At 43.2% G+C, this 13,494-nt stretch overlaps 1 pseudogene; it reads left to right on the top strand.

The window, feature by feature from the left end:
- The first annotated feature begins 12,029 nt into the window (after positions 1-12,029).
- Positions 12,030-12,990, top strand: LOC115599016 (annotated as a pseudogene).
- The last annotated feature ends 504 nt before the right edge of the window (positions 12,991-13,494 follow it).

Genomic DNA, 13,494 nt, shown 5'->3' with positions numbered 1-13,494 from the left:
GATGCAAAATTTTATAAATATTTGGTCAATGTTATGTTATTTCATCCAACGACCGCCAGATGGGGGGGGGGGGGTCAGAAAGACCCCTGCAAAGGCAAGAGCACAGAATCAGCACCCAAAAGTCCCCGCTCCTGCACCAGGATGCTCTCCCACATTGAAGCTCTCCACACCAGCCCTCTATTCATCTACAAGCCAAGATCTCCCAAGCCCCCCAGTTCAGCTTTCCTCACTAAATGACTGCCTCAGGCACCTGCCCAGGCACAGCTGGAGGGGGGCTCGCAGGCAGAACCCTGGGCAAATGGAGCTGGCTGTGCAAAGGAGCGGGCAAAGAGACTGCACAGCCCTGCTCACAGGGAGCTGGGGCTGCCTGGGGACACAGGGCTCCACGGCTCGACACACACACACCCTGACCCCAGGGCTGTCAGCAGGACAGGCAGCCAGGCAGGCACAGCCCCAGGCCCTGACTACAGGCGGTGTAATATATGTGAGTTTGTGAATTTATGTTAAATAACTATAACGTGTGTGCTAACCCAACTTTAAGAGTACTAATAATTTATCTGTCTTCAACATTGTGAAATATGCAAACATATCAATTCGTTAGAATGAAACATAACTTTGTGTAACTACAAGGCTTCGGGGAAAAGGAAACAAGACATCCACAGTTTCTGTAACCTGAAAAGGCTACAGTGTAGCCTGTTGTGCTAATATAAGCTGATTTTGCTGCTCACCACATAGCGTTGCAGTTTAAGGAGGTTTTACTGCTGGCTGCAGAGTGTTGCACAGGAAAGAGTGAAGGAGCTCATATGCGGAATCCAAGGATAACGAGAGGGCAAACTGAGGCAGACACTGACTTCATCCAACCACCACCAGATGGGGGTCAGAAAGACCCTCAGAGATAAAGTGGGCATGTGCCTTTGAAGGCCTGCCTCTCCCAAGAACTAATAAACATAATCCGGCCTATTACTAGAATGGTCATGAGTATGTATTAGAATAGTTATGAATATGTATTAAAGGTTGGAATTTAAACCAAAAGATTAAACTTTTAATTATAATTTAATTTATTGTGGAGACTCCCCACGCACCCAGCGCTCTTTGCTTTGCCTGTATTCGCCAAAAAGTCTCACTTGCCGTTACCAGAGATTCAGCCATTTATCACAATTGGGTGATATTGCTGTGGGGTTTTATTCAAAATCTACATGTTCTACACACTCAAAGCACAGAACTTTGATAGATTTTCTGAGTTAGACCAAATTCTTAGGGGTTTTTAGTAAAGAAACAAGAAAATAATAGTCTTGCTCTAGCCACATAATTTGATTTATTCCTAGATTTCCTAATACTGAAAGGACAGTTACTTTCTTTTGTGCTATACTGGGCCCTCTTCAGGAAAATGATTTTCTCAAACCTCCCTGGCCAAGCAATCAGAGTACTGATAACTAAGGCAACCTTTCAGAATTGCATCCAGCAAGCCAAGAAAAAGATTTTCCCTTTTCCTTTCCAAAAAAGAAGTGGGGTTTTTTTTGAAACAAAGCACAACTAAAAGGAACGTCTGGAACGCTGTTTGTTCCAAAGTCACCAAAAACAAACACCTACTTGGAGATGTCTGCCATTTTAAGAGCTGACCCAGGGCTGCTCTGGGGGTCGGGCTCTTCTCCCAAGTAGCTGCCAGTAAGACAACAGGGGATGAATTTAAGCTCTGTCAGGGGAGGTTTAGGTTGGATTTTAGGAAAAAATTCTTTACTGGGAGGGTGATCAAACATTGGAATGGGCTGAGGTGGTGGATTTTCCATCCCTGGAGGTTTTTAAAACAAAGGCTTGAAGTGGCACTCAGTGCCGTGGTCTGGTAACCACAGTGGTTGTGGGTGAAGGGTGGGACTTGATGATCTCAGCGATCCTTTCCAACCTGGATGATTCTGTGACTCTGTGAAATATACTCTTGCAAGAGTGCACTACTCTTTTTAGAGAGAGGTTGCTATTTTGCAGCAGAGAAGAACATCAAGAGATCTATCAGAAGGATTTAACAAGCCACAAAGCATCTGTTTTAACTCTTTTTCCCCCAGGGATGACTTCCCCACCACCAAGCAGCCCATGCCAGCAGCTATGGGAGCAAAGGCAGAAACCACGACCTTGCTCCTCCCGTAGCAGCTTTCACTCCACCTTGCTCAACCTGGACTTGCTAAAAGCCATTCAACCTCCCAGACTTTGGCAGTGTGGATTTTACCATCCACCAGAGTCAGTCTCCTGCAGCATCCTCTCCTTTCTTGACCTGCCTTGTTCCATGGCACACAAGCCAACACAGTTCCAACACCAGCACAACCCCACAGCACCGTGGCTGCTGGGGATACAACCACCACACACTGCCTTGGACCATCTCCTCAGGCCCCAGGGAGTTAGAACCAAGTCCAGAGCCAAGATTAAGGACATCCAGGAGCAGTGCTTACTTCTTTACTCTACCCTTCACATCCTCATCAGTACTGAGGGGCTGTTTTTCACAGCTTCAGCCACTGATTGCGTTCTCCAGCACTAAAAGTGCAGTGAACAAGAGGCCTTTGAAGACTGCTATAGCTGGAAGGGAACCTAGGAATTATTTTTAAAAGCTTGAAAACAATAATTTCGTCAGCTTAAAAAAAAGTAAGTTTTTCCTACCCTATGTCTCATATTTTGTTTTCCTTTCTCTTCTAAAAAGTTTCCCCCTTTTGTCCATCCTGTGCCTTGCCACTTAAACGCTGTACACTGGTAGTACATACTCATAATTATTAAATCCTTTTGCTTATAAAAGAAAGAGAGCTAGGCACTGAAATCCTAAAGTAAAACTCAGTGAGCCAATCTTTTCAAAGAATCATGGAATTTTCAGGGTTGGAAGGGACTTTTAAGATCACACAGCCATGGAAGCTTCTCCTCCCTCCAAGGAAGGCACTGGAGCTGCTCAGTCCCAGCAAGGGTCTCACTTTTTTAGTGTCTTCTAAAGAGCAAAGGAAGTCAAGACAGGAGAAGAAGCACATAAAGTTGCAGGTTCATAATTCAAGTGCTCCATAAATGAGCTTGAACTGTCCGTCCTCAAAGGCACTTCAGCTTCAGAGCTGCTTCTCAGAAGATGCTGCTTCCTCACTCCTCTGGGGTTTAGCACAGGCATTTCCCTGTTAGCCAGGCTGCTTCCCTGACCAGGGAGAATTCACCTCACCACCTCCAGTGCCATAATACCTCATCACCCAGCAGGGATCACCTCATCACATCCTCGTTCCAGAGGGGCAGCCAAGCCAAGGACCCCGTGCACCTCCATTAGTGCAGCAAACATTTGTCCTTTCCCCTCAGCCCCACTCCTAGGAGGAACACTTCCCAGCACAGTGGGCGCTGGCTAAGACTGAGGAATGGAAACCCACAGACTCTAAGTTGGACACTGACAGTTTCAAGCAGCGATGCTCCAGGGGCAGGCAAGGTTACTCCTGCTCCCAGCTCTTGGAACACCACCAGAAGAGACTCTTGCCAAAGAACAGCACAGTAATTTCACCCTACACAACCCCCTTACAGCCCACCAGCCACCCCACTGCAGAGCTGCCAGTACCCTGACTGTGGCCACCCCCAGGCAGTTCCTCTCCTCCCCTCCGACAATTCGGTCACCCCAGTTCCATTTCTGTTATGCTGCCGCAAATCTGCAACGGCCAAGGTTCTCCTTTAAGTCCCTTTTCAGAGTCTTGCAGAAGAAATGCTGAAATCCGTGACACACCTTTTCCAGGCTGGCCAGACAACAGAAAATGTCCTCTTCCCAACCTGCATTTTAGCTGCCTCCCTGCCAGCTGGGCCCCCTTCTCAAGAGACACAACTGAGCCGGGCAGGAAATGGAATGTCTATATCTACAAGTAGTGCTTCTTTCCTTTTATACTGCTTTTCAATTTCATTTGGCTCCAGCTGCTTGTTACCTGCTCCGTCAGCACCTGCTCTTCTGCTCTTTGCTCGCTACACACAGCCTGCACATGAGATTACAAGCTCTTTCACCAGCACATTTCAATTCCTCAGGGTCCTGTGTTCCCTACTGACTCAATTACCCCCTCCTTTCTCCCTCCCTGACACCTGCCAGAGCCCATGGCCTCACTCCTGCCAACAACAAACCCTTTGGAATAGCAGGTCCAGGACTATCAGATCCTCCTCTCAACACCAGCACTTTTCATCAGAACAGGGCAGGGTGCACAAAGCACAGGATGGTGGCAAAATCCTTGGGGACAACCCCTTGGCCTTGCTACCACAGACCACACACCTGAAATGAGCATTCACATTGTTCAGATGTAAACAGCTTGGAATGGAGACCTGAACAAACTGAAGTAACATCATTTCTTACAGATGAAGGAAGGGAAGGAGTTATTGAAGGCATCTAAAGGCTGCAAGTGTGAAAATAGTTCATTAATTCTTTTTTGGTCACATACTTAAGTGCTGTTTCCCACCATTTTTAGTAGTTTTTTTCTTTAGATCACTTGTGTCTTTTTCCCTCAGCTGTCTAAAGCCCTGTCTGGATGTGACACCAACACTAAGCTGTGATAAACCAGCTCTTCCTGCAGCATGGCATTTCTGAGGTGGCACCAAAGGCAAGGGGTGATGCAAAGCCAAGAGCTCTGCCTTGACAAAGCCTGCTTCAATTTCTGTCAGAGAGGAAGATGAATTTCCTATTGACAAGTACAAGTGCTACTGAAACAGCTCCGGGCATGAAGCTGCACTTCTTAAAAGTCTGAAAATTAATGTGTTAGAAATACCACATGCTGAATGTGTCTGAGAATTTCTCTAAAAGTGTAGAGCCACTGATCTTTGCTTTAAATGGAAGTTGAATTGTTTTGGGCTGTTCTACTGTTCTTCTAATTTGATACTGGCAGGAGGGCCTGTGTTGACATTACAGTGGGAGGTTGAGTTTTTAGGTTTTGCTCTTGCTGTGCTGGATATTCTGCTTGGATGATAGTGAAATATTCCAGTAGATTTTTGGAGCGCTGGATCTGGACACCTAAATGATTGTAACTATTCTCCGGTTGTGGCTCAGACTTGAGTAAATGTAAATATGGAAAGTGACTGCGTTGGCAGCACTGTGTGTTGCTGTTTCTGTTCCTTTTCATGTCTGTATATTTCTGTACTACCAGGACTGACATTTCTATTGGTACAGATATTTGATCTCTTTCCTTTGTCTTGCCCTTGTAACCCAAATCGAGGAGACGTTCTTCCTCTCTGCTATTTATTGATAATTGTTTGTAAGGTTTTGTAGGGTGAATTGCATCAGAACTTCTTAACCGGTAGAGGAAATTCCAATGCTCTTTGTTGATGGGGAAAAGAAGTGTCTTCCTGGATTGTTAGTTAATAGACTTACGAAGAAAGTCTTATTTTAATTGTAATTTTTCAATAAAATACCCGATGAGAGTAACTCTGTTACGTAAATAGATACTTACATATGGTGTATTATTTTCTATTATTTTCTTGTTTCTTTACTAAAACCCCCCATGAATTAGGTCTAACTAAGAAAATCTATCAAAGTTTTGTGCTTTGAGTGTTTAGAACATGTAGATTCTGAAGAAAACCCCACAGCAATATCAGCCAATTGTGATAAACGGCTGAATCTCTGTTAATAGCAAGTGAGACTTAGTTCTACTCTGGCGAATAAAGGCAAAACAAAGAGCGCTGGGTGCGTGGGGAGTCTCCACATCAAATAAAATTAAAAATAAAAGTTTAATCTTTTCGCTTATATTCCAACCTTTAATACATATTCATAACTATTCTAATACATAGTCATAACCTTTGTAGGAATAGGCCGGATTGTGTTTATTAGTTCTTGGGAGAGGCAGGCCTTAAAAGACACGTGCACACTTTATCTCTGAGAGTCTTTCTGACCCCCATCTGGTGGTCGTTGGATGAAATAAAATAATGTTGACCAAATATTTATAAAATTTTGCATCAAGAGAAAGGCCGTGTTATATTTTATGAAATGAGCACAAAGTACACCTTCCACAAGAACACTGAAAGCACTGTGAAGACTAAAAATTCTTTTGTTGCTTTGATTAATGTAAAATTTTTTTACATAACAGTTAACTGAGACAACAGAACAGCAAATGCACTCCCCACAGCTGCCTGGGCAGCATCAGTCTCCACTTTAGGCTTTCCCAGCTGAGCAGGTGGCACAGGAGCCGGCTGTTTCAGAGGCTCCTGATCCGGCGATGGTGGGAGAGGCGGCGGCTGCTGCTCTTGTTCTGTTTTTTACTTGCTGACAAAATTCCAGCAGGAAGACTTATTTTATTTAGTTGGTGCTGAGTCTGAGTTTACTTTAATATTCAACACTTGGACAAACTGTGACAAACTAACAACTGTTATAGACTGCAGCAGGTTTAGTGAGATTGCCACTTCACTCTGGTTTAATCGCTGTCCAGTGCTTGTTTTTGCTAAAGAGAGAAAAGTTGGTTTTACGTATTATTTAGAATTGGCATATTTCAGCAGCTCATAAGTAAGACTAATGTAGCATGGCTGACACAACTGGTGAAGCAGGGGTTTGGACAACATAGAAATGGCATGCTTTTATATATTCACTGCCTTTGGGGCTGTATCTATAGGAAATGGAATAGTAAGAACCAATATAAATAAAATGACTAACAAGCAGTGTGCACCCCACTTGGACAGATGACAATCATCAAGTTTTCCTGAATACAACTACACTGGGGCTTACGGCCACCTGCTTTAGGCAGCTGTAAGATTTTTTAGTTCCCACAAGATTTCCTATCTTTGACACACCACATTCCTCTGTTAAAAAAAATGGCTGTCTGCAAAACACATTTCCGGTCATGTTCTGGCTCACTCTAACTCAGCATCTGGATTCTAACAAATGTTCAAATGACCAACCTCTACTTGACTCAGAAGCTAGTGGTACAAATGCAGAAGCAAGTTGAGTTTGAAGGACAAAAAGGCAATCACTGAACAGTGGGAAAATGCGTGTTTCTGATAACGTATAATTTCTTCAATAAAATGGAGTTTGTCACAAAGAAAAAATGATGATTCAGGGAAGTCAGAATTTCAAAGCATTTGTTATTGTTTCACACACCTATTGTGGTCGTTTATTTTGATTGGAGAAATAAAGCAGCATGGATTTCAGCACCCCTTATGAATACATGACTTAGAGAAGAAAATATCTCAGAATTTAAAAATGAGCCTGTGTCTGTACTGGCAGAGCCCTGAATTTTTAAATCCAGATCAATATGAACACATTCTGTTCTCTTCTATCCCCACTTTTCTACTAATTCACCATTATATTAAATCACAGCAGATTTAATGCCCTGGCTTAAGAAATAGGTTACACAAAAACAGTGTTTGCCATAAAAGAGTAAGAGCAGCACAGCTGGAAAGTGCTCCAAAACCCACAACACATTACCCTAGTTGTGGATATGCACTGGGATACAAGCACTTGGGACCTACTCATGCAGGATCTGGGCACTTCCATGATTTTATGTATTTACATAAGAATAAAAATAAAAACACCTTTATTTGGCAACACAGAAAAAAACCCATAATACCTTGTACTACTGGCTCTCACTTAGATGTCATGCTTAGCAGTTGATGTCGTAACATCAGGGGATGGTATGCTCAATGTTCAAAGTTTCTCAGGGAAAATTCAGCAGAAAAATACCAAACAGGGAAATTAATTTACCTGTTCCATAGTCCACATCTCTCAGAAACTCACACTGAACAGCTTGCTCGGCTGTGCAGTACTTGCTGGGATCCAGAGCAAGCGCTTTATCAAAGAGCTGCTGGGATGTTACAAGAGCATAATGCAGTAAAAACCTCACACATTTATTTTAAATAATTTGAATAATTACACACTTCTGTGTAATATTTTAAATAAACACATCCCTTCCAAAGCAACTTGTGATTAAGTCCCCAGGTAACCTGCATCCTAACACAAGCTCACAACTTGAGCTTCGTAGTAGAAAGTCACAAATAAACTTCATCTTTTAGTACCTGTGCAACCATGTAACCCATGCATGTCTCAGCAGTACTAACAGGATGGTACATTTCTTATGAAACGCGCAACATTTGAAGGAAGGGAATAAATCCCTTAAATTAAGCTGGGACAAAAGTAGAGTCCTGCTCTTGATCCATTTTAGTTGGCCCAGTATTTAAATCTCCAATAGGAGCTACAAATTTTAGGAAGAACATGTAAATATGCTCACCTCTTCCTTTTTTTAAAATATGCTCACATCTTCCTTTTACTTAAACAATAACCACAATTACTGAGGTCATGATGCTAAAGTTATTCCTGTCTCTTCCATCTGCAAGTGTTAATGACCATGTCAATGAATGTCTTTTATCGTTTGAGATCTCCTGACCCTACCCAGAAAAGTCTATTGTGACAACAAAACACAGAATCCTTAACATGTTCTCTATATTTTTTTTTTTTCTATTGTAAACCTTGCTCTTACAGCTGCTCCCTTATTCAGTACTGCTGGATTTGATGAATATTTTTGAAGTCATCTGCTATGTATACACAGGGTTTTTGTTTGCTGCTGATGAACATTGAGGAAATAATGTTTATTTACACAATTTGTAATTACACGTTGTTGAATTCTCCTCCCAGTTCGTCTGCAACTGGAAGCCAAAGCATGTCTGAACACGAAGAGTCTTTTAAATGGAAGAGTTTTTAAAGCATTACCCTAGCTGATGGAGATAATGACCTCAGAATTATGTCAAAGAACCAGCCTTTCAGGAAGAAGAAACCAGTCACAGAAGGCTTGTATTCCCTTGTACAAAAATGTATATATTGTCAGGTACTTGAATGTGTATTCCCTTGAACTGCTGTACTTGTATTGCCTTTTACCTGAATGTGTAGAACCTTGTAATGGCTTCATTTTGATTAACACAGTTCTTAGTCATTTCCTATAGTTGTAGCTGCAGGTTCTTGCAGGGTAGATGGTTTGGGTTTTTTTAGGCTAGCTTGCTCGTATCTAGTGGTTTAAGTGTAGCCAGTGCTTGTACATTGTTGAGGTAACAATTCTTTCCTCTTCAGATACTTAAAAAAATACTTAGAATAAAAAGACCCACAGCGGGGGGGGGGTGTGTTTTTTTTTTTCGCTCTCCCAGCTGGGTGGTTTTTTTTCTTAGGTCCCGGAAAGGCCTGGGAACTGGGTTTTGGCAAGCAGAATGATTTAGGAGGCTCCGTTGAGCAATGTTCATGAGGATCATGGTGGATGAAGGTTGTAGGCTAATAGAAGCAGAGAAGCTGGTATAGGCTCGTGCAGTAGTGGAATGAGGGTTGTGGAATTTTATTGGTAGTGTTAGGTCATAATACATCTGGGGGGATAGGTGTTGTCTGTTTATGTGGAGATGACAGTTTTTTCCCTTTCAGGTACTTAAAAAAAATTAAATTCTTACACTAAAAAAGCTTTACCTTTGTTTTCTCTCCCCCAGCTGGGTGTTTGGTTGTTTTTTTTTTTTCCTTGGTCCCGGTCAGTCTGCGAGGCGATGTTCTTTGCCTGTGCTTGGGTCCAGAAAAACCTTGGTTTTGGCAGGCAGGATGATTTAGGAGGCCTCCAAGAGCACAGCTCCTGGGGAGCATCGTGGATTCATGGCAGAAGTGGGTACCAATGATAGTAAAATGTAATTGGGATCTTTGCAGGAAAGGTGTTGTGTCGGAGAGGTAGTTTGGAGAATCAAAAGGAACACTGAGATAGTAAGCCAGGCAGATGTTGTGAAGGGTCCTTAGTTTTACCTGTAAGTCACTTGTGGAACAAATGGGAACTAGTATTAAAAGGCAGGTTTTTTGTTTTGTGTACTGTGTCATTATTTTCTTGGTTAGGGACCAATAAAACTTGAATGTTTTGCCTTGCTATGTCCTGTGTCATTATTTCTTAAGGTAGGTTTTGTATGTTGTCTCTTTTTAGTGACTGGATTAGCTGTGTATATCTGTGTCAAATTCTATTTGTCTCTTTCTTTTGTCTGAGTTGGCCAACTCATTGTCCACTGTCCACTTTGTTCCTGTGTCTTTCCCTCTTCTACTGTCTCTTTCTGTCTCCTACTTTCTATTGGTATCAAGCAATAAGGCTATAGCTTGGAGACAGCAATTGAAAGTTCAGCTAGGGAAAGGAGATACCTATGAAGCAACTATCAGAGACATTGACAAGAAATCTGATATTGCAACAACAAAGGTTCACCCTAAGAAAAACTGCCAGTATTGTTACTGCGACACTCAGCTGATCTGAGGCCAGGAGAATTTGTAGTGGCAATTGGAAGCCCGTTTGCCTTACGTTTGCCGTAGCTGGAAACCGAAGAGCAGGGAGAAGGGCCTAGAAATACTGCCACTTCTTTTCTTCTGGGGTTTTTGTTTTGTACAGCAAAACAAAAAAAAAGAGGGGGTCTCTTTTTTGCATGTCACTGATACACACAGACTTTCCGGAGATAAGTAACACATGATTCAAAAGGTATACATGAGGTGCTAACAAAGATAGAACAATTAGGGAAGCGTCATGGGTGGGATAGCTTTACGGGATATACCCCTGCGACTATGCGAGTACTCCATTACCTGATATACCCTCTAATAGTCATGGTAGTGATGATTCTCATGTTATCTACTTCTTCAGTGTGTGGCAATACTACAAATTGAACGATATGGTCAAAAGATCTGAGTACTGTGGGCAATGATTCAAAGGCATGAGAACCTTCCTTCGAACATGACGAAAGAACTCGTGAGTTCTAAAAAAAGGGGGGAATGAAAAAGAGAAAAATCCTGAAAGGAGTAACTCCTGTAAGGAGTGGGGATCAGGCCAAGCTGTTTTTTAGAATTTACTTTATGTAGAATTAAGGCTTGTGATATATGCTAATGAATTTGTATTCATAACTACTAAGTATTCAGGGTTAAACTGAGAAATAAGCTAACAAAGCACCTGAGACATTTCACTTTCCCATACAAAGCAGCTGAGACATTGAATTTTCCCACTAGAACAATGTAACCAATACAAGGTCCTAATGGGACTCGCTCGGAAATAATTGCGTGTAAGTCTTTTCTTCTGTAACTCTTTTTCTTAAATCAAGTCTTGTTTTTAAGAACAAGTCTTGTTCTTATTCAGGCGCCAGCTGGGCACCAAAGGATGCGAACTTTCGCACAAGAAGAACATAAAGATATCACAACCAACGGATAAGAAGAAAATATGGTTGGGGTCTGATATAGCCTTGTAACAATATAATGAAGTCAGCAAAAACTGAGAATGTAATAATGTTGTAGCCTCCCCTTTTACTGTATAAATACCCTAACTCCTTTTCCATTAACCTTTAGAACTCTTTGTCCGGCATGAGGTAGGAGTTCCCCGGATCCGAAAATAAATACCATTGCTGTTTAGAGACTCAAAACTCTGTCTCTAAACAGTTTTGCTTGGCCTTTTTCGGCTTTACTGGGAAGATTAAAATTCTAAAGATACTTTTCTTTATATTTAATCTATATTCATTCGGCAGAAGATAGTGACATTCATAGGCTTCAAGAAAATTTAATGCTGTTACACAGTTGACTAAACAAATTCTTCATCATCCTTACAAAGCAAACTCCTCTCAGTTTTCTACGATAATGCTTTTTTGGTGTCATTGTGTTCAATTAAGCTAATTTTGTAACATCGGGACATTTATAACAAGGACTCCCACAGATTCGACTGTATCAAAAAAAACATGATATGAGATCCAAAGTGACCAAAGTAGTCTTTTTTATTATCGCACGTACAGTGAATACAAAAATAATCTTAATGTTTCATTTTTTTAGTTTAAAAAACCCTTTCCATGTAGTGCCTAAGACTCAGCTTCCGACGGGGAACGGCGCTCACGGCAGCAGCGTGGCCATGGCTCGGCGCTTCGGACAGACTGAGCTGGCTTTGACTCCGCGGCTTTATCCTCCAGCCACATTCCTTCCAGCCGCTGCTCTTCCCCTCTCTGCCTGCATAACCTCTGCTTGGGGTAGACGACACTTTCCCGATCGTGTGTGCATAAAGCCTGACGACTTCCCTCCCCTCTCTTCCCCTCAACCGCACCTTCCTCGCCTCCTTCTCTGGCGCCGGGCGGAGCGGCAGCCCTTCTCCGCCGCCGTCCCTGCCAGCATCCCGCCGAGGATGTGGCTGTCGCTGCTGAGCCCGTTGCTGCTTCTCTCCCTCGGCAGCAGCTCAGGGGCCGCGGAGTTCTCGGCCTCCCGAGCCAAGCGCCCGACCCGCTGCGATGTCTCCGAGTGCCCCAGCCCCAGATGCTCCAGCGGATACCTCCCCGACGGCTCCAACAGCTTCCTCATCTGCTCCGCGGGTGAGAGGGACTCCTGCGGCCGCAAGGAAGAACCACCCTGATGGGACAGCCTCGACTGCCTCTACTCCATGGGCAAGCGCTTCGCCAAGGGTGGGTCTGCCACTACAAGCTCAGCTCCCAGGTATGCGGCAGAGACGGACTAACCTACGATAATATCTACCAGCTGAGGCGAGGAACCGCACGGCGCTGCAGCACGGCTTGCCTGGTATCGCCCAGGTCCGGAAAGGAGCCTGCGAATCGGGTCACCTACAGGCCAGGAGCCCAAGATGCAAATTCAACTTCGTAGCAGATGTGGTGGAAAAGATTGCACCCGCAGTTGTGCACATTGAACTTTTCCTCAGGCACCCTCTCTTCTGTCGAAACGTTTCACTTTCCAGTGGATCTGGGTTTATTATGTCTGATTTTGGTTTAATTGTGACCAATGCCACCGTGGTATCAAGCACTAATGCTATAGCTGGGAGACAGCAATTGAAAGTTCAGCTACGGCATGGAGATACCTATGAAGCAACTATCAGAGACAGTGACAAGAAATCTGACATTGCAACAACAAAGGTTCACTCTAAGAAAAAACTGCCAGTATTGTTACTGGGACACTCAGCTGCTCTGAGGCCAGGAGAATTTGTGGTGGCAATTGGAAGTCCATTTGCCTTAAAGAATACTGTGACAACAGGTATTGTCAGCACTGCTCAGAGAGATGGCAAAAAACTGGCCTGAGGGACTTCAGTCACAGCTGGAATTTCACCCCGTACAGGCACCATTCACATGAATCTCTTGAAACATGTAACCAACAATGTCTGAATTGTACTCCAGCTACTGGTGATGGAAAACTGCATAGCCCAGGTTCAGAGAGCTAATTAATTTTTTAGTCACTAGCTCACAATGCCAGTTAAGGAAGATACACCAAATGGCTGAGACAGCCCTTTTGACTGGGAATTTAGTTGACACTGAAGACAAGTGGGGAAAGGAATTCTCACTAAAGCCTAAGGGGAAAACCAAGATCCAACCACTAGAAAACCTTCATGTTTTTTACCTCAGTTATGACTTCGTGTCAAGTCAATACAATGAACCCCTTCAAATATAAGGTTAAATGTGCCCCTCTTCGACAGGTAATGCCCAAATTAGGAGAACAAGCACGGATAAAAATACCATTTACCACAAGCGACCTCAACAATTGGAGAGAGGAAGTGAAAAAATTGAGGAGAGACGCAGAAGGGGTCG

Source organism: Calypte anna, chromosome 12, assembly GCF_003957555.1.
Source record: "Calypte anna isolate BGI_N300 chromosome 12, bCalAnn1_v1.p, whole genome shotgun sequence".
Taxonomy (NCBI): domain Eukaryota; kingdom Metazoa; phylum Chordata; class Aves; order Apodiformes; family Trochilidae; genus Calypte; species Calypte anna.
This window is presented reverse-complemented; position numbering and strand designations above follow the sequence as displayed.